Source organism: Fukomys damarensis, unplaced genomic scaffold (assembly GCF_012274545.1).
Source record: "Fukomys damarensis isolate Sample0158 unplaced genomic scaffold, DMR_v1.0_HiC HiC_scaffold_29, whole genome shotgun sequence".
Lineage (NCBI taxonomy): Eukaryota > Metazoa > Chordata > Mammalia > Rodentia > Bathyergidae > Fukomys > Fukomys damarensis.
Genome location: NW_022900941.1, coordinates 2,162,433 through 2,165,929, shown reverse-complemented (window position 1 = coordinate 2,165,929; position 3,497 = coordinate 2,162,433). Strand labels below are relative to the sequence as shown.

The following is a 3,497-nucleotide window of genomic DNA, read 5'->3' as shown; positions in this document are numbered from 1 at the left end:
CCCAGAAAAAAAAAAAAAAAAAAAAAAACACAACAAAAAAACAAAAAACACAGATTAAAAAATGGTACAGCAAGAAGAAGGATGAGACCTGACCTAGGCTTATACACACAATGGCACAGGCCATACTGGCACAGTTCAGAGATTATAAAAAAGAATGGAAAGTAGTTTTAGTAACACCTTTCAGGTGAAATTGCACTAGGAACAGAAATTAAGTTAGGGCCGGGGATTTAGGTCAGTGGTTCTGCTGCCTGCCTCGTAAGTGCAGGGTTCCATCCCCAGTACCAAAAAAAAAAAAAGAAATACTTGGGAGAGAGCAATTTTTAAAAATTACAATCATTTAAGGTAAGTTAGTTGACACTGCTGCAAGGAAAGTAAAGAGATACCTTTCTACTGTGAGTGAAGGCTGATTTCAAGTTAGTATGAACTAATTTGTCTTAAATTAACTGCTAAAGCTGCTTGTACAAAGATGCTTTTGTGAAATCTGCACTGAGTCCAGGCAGCTGTTAAGACAAGCAGTTTTTTCTTGTTTTGTTTTTTGGTACCAGGGACTGAAGTTGGGTCTTTGTGCTTGCAAGGCAGGTGGGTGCATCAATGAGCTAAATCCCCAGCTTTAAGACAAGAAGTTTTGATGTAAAAGATGAAGTCCCTGGAGGTGAAGCTAACAAAACTCTTAGTAAAGAACTGAAAATACTTCACAACAGTGAAAACGCAAAGGATAAAAGGCTAGAAATGGATCGAAGTTCGGAAATGAGTATGACAACTCAATATCAAGGCTTAGAAGGCTTGGAATTGTTGCTCTGGATCAGGTTATACTGTGAGAAGGCAAGCATTGTCCCAACCATTCTTGTTTTTCTAAAATTCTAAATTACACTGTAGTAAGTAAATACTGGTTTCATTATTTTTTCATTTCCTTACACATTACAGCAAATGGTAAAATACAGAAATTTGTAAAGGTCAATCATTGTAATCTTTCCCACTGGTAAGGTCATATGCAGTCAGCTTGCATGGTTATTTTTATTTCTTGCACTAATATACAAAGCAACAATGTGTACGTACCTGCTATGGCTTGTGTCTACATGTCCCCCCAAAGCCTCATGTGAATGAGGTGGGGCTTTTTCGGAGGTGGCTGGATCTAGTGTGACACTGGGATTGATTCATGGTACAATGATAGGCTCAAGGGTACTGGGATTAAGAGTGTTGAGTGCTAGTGCTCTAAACTGTCTGGATAAAATAAAAGGGGCTGGAAGATGCTATTCAGGTACCTTGTTGCTTTGCTACATTCGGTTTGCCATGAACCTCTACAAACTGTGAGCTAAATAAACCCTCTCCCCTTTAACTTTCAGTGTTGGGTATTTTGTCTCAGTAAGGAGAGGAAAGTAATTAAGACAGTACCCCTACATTAGATCATGATCAGGTAACTGTCCCTTGTCCCACAAAGAGGCCCTGGAGGAAATGAGCAAGTAAAGTTTGAAAAGAGGCAAGGTGCAAGACAGAAAGAAATCTATAGAAGTGGAAACACAAGTGAAAGATGTACTCTGGAAGGTAGAGAAAGAAACAAGAACAGAGAAAGCCACAGAGTCAATTAAAATTATTGCTAAAGGGTAAAAATTGGAGAAGATTAAAAAAACGAACTACAGAGCCACTTGAAGTATTATGCCCATGTCTGTGGTCAGTTCTCAGAGTTTGAACTTCACTGTGAAGTGGTCCCTGCCCTTTCCTCTGCCTGACAGATACATTCTTTTAGGAACATATGGCATATTCTTTATGCTCTTTCAGTCTCTGCCCAGAGAAGCTTCTCTGTACACCACCACTTTGTCCCGCACGTCCGCTTTACGAGACAAAGTCACACGACGTAGTTTAGGCTGATCTTGAACTCATCACGTAACCCAGGCTGGCCTGGAACTCACAGTGATCTTCCTGAGTGCTGGGATTACTACCTTTACCTTTTATTCTCTTCACACTATTTCTCTGCCTTGTATATTCCTTGTTTCTCTCACTCTATAGAGAGTAATGGAGACTTTGTACCCTCTTAGTCGCTGCAGTATTTCCCCAGATTCTAAACTGATGAATCTCTTCCCTGGCACAAACACGGCATTCATAACATTTCTCCCTAAACAAAGTTTTATGAAGAAACAGATTTACTATTGAGTAGAAATATAGGATTTAACTTAATTGGCAAGGTTCCTTTTTAAAGAATTTATTAAATTACAGGTGCAGCGGTGAACACCGTAATCTAAGCTATTCAGGAGTCTCAGGTAGGACTGCTTGAGCCTAGTAGTTCAAGGCTAGCCTGGGCAACACTGTGAGGCCCATTGAAAAAACAAAAGAAGACGACAATCAGTCTATCTAACGTGTATATAGAAAAAGATGTGCAAAGATACTCATTAAAATCTCACCAATCAGTATCATTCTAGGGGTGGGACCGACAAGGTGGGTAGAAAACAAAACAATGATTTTGAATATATTCAGAATATGTATCACTGGTGACCCTTAACTCCCGTGTCAGTCTGAGTAAGAAACACCCAACTGATCTCAGTGGGGGTGCTCAGCATAGATCTGGGCGGCTCTAAGGACTCACTGAAGAGAAGACCCTCCCGGGTAGGAGAGTCACCGGAGTGGAGCAGAACAGGAAAGAAGGCAGGTTAGCTTGTTTCCTTGGAGGATCTTGTCTTCACCTTCGCCCTGGACTGGGTTCCAGCGCAGACTCGTCAGCCTCCGGGACAGACCCTACATCTTCCTGACATGGACTCGCAGAGACGCTATACTGAGCTTTAGGCTTCTGAATTCTGACTGGACCCTCTGGATCTGCACTGGCAGACAGCCCTTTAGCACTCTTCCGCATCTGGCTCTGCGGGCGGCCACTGTAACCCTACCTAATAAATTCATCCAGGGCCGGGGATTTACCTCGGTGGCACTGCACCTGCCTGGCAAGCACAGGTCCTGAGTTCGACCCCTGTACTGATGCCCCCCAATTCATATATCTCACATTAAATATTTTTCTAGTGAGCACTGACTGATATAGCTTTTTATCTATTTTTTTTATGGTATTGGGAATCGAACCTGGATCCCTGTGCTTGCAAGGCAGGCCCCAGAACCACTGAGCTAAATCCCCAGCCCCAGCTCTTTATTTTTAAAAATTGTATTTTATATTTTTTCTTGGTTCTAGAGATCAAATCCAGGGTTTTATGCACGACAGGCAAGTGTTTTACCACTGAGCTACATCCTCAGCCCAAAAATGTTTTATTACTTTGGAAATCAGTCCCTATTATATTGCTAGACTGGTCTCAAAGTCCTGGGCTCAAATGATCCCACTTCGGCCTCAGTAATAAATGGGTGCAGAGGCATACACTACCCACATCCACCTTTTCATATTGTATTTTTATATTGTCTGATCAGTCTTCTAAAGTAACATTACTTTTGGAATTACATTATGAATAAAGAAAAGCCATGCATTAACTGTTGTTATGATGCCTTTTTTTTTTTTTTTTTTTTTTTTT

At 41.0% G+C, this 3,497-nt stretch overlaps 1 protein-coding gene across 6 annotated transcripts in view; it reads right to left on the bottom strand.

The window, feature by feature from the left end:
* Sap130 (Sin3A associated protein 130) overlaps window positions 1-3,497 on the bottom strand; it is an 80,472-nt gene that overhangs the window by 30,397 nt on the left and 46,578 nt on the right. The window lies entirely within an intron of this gene.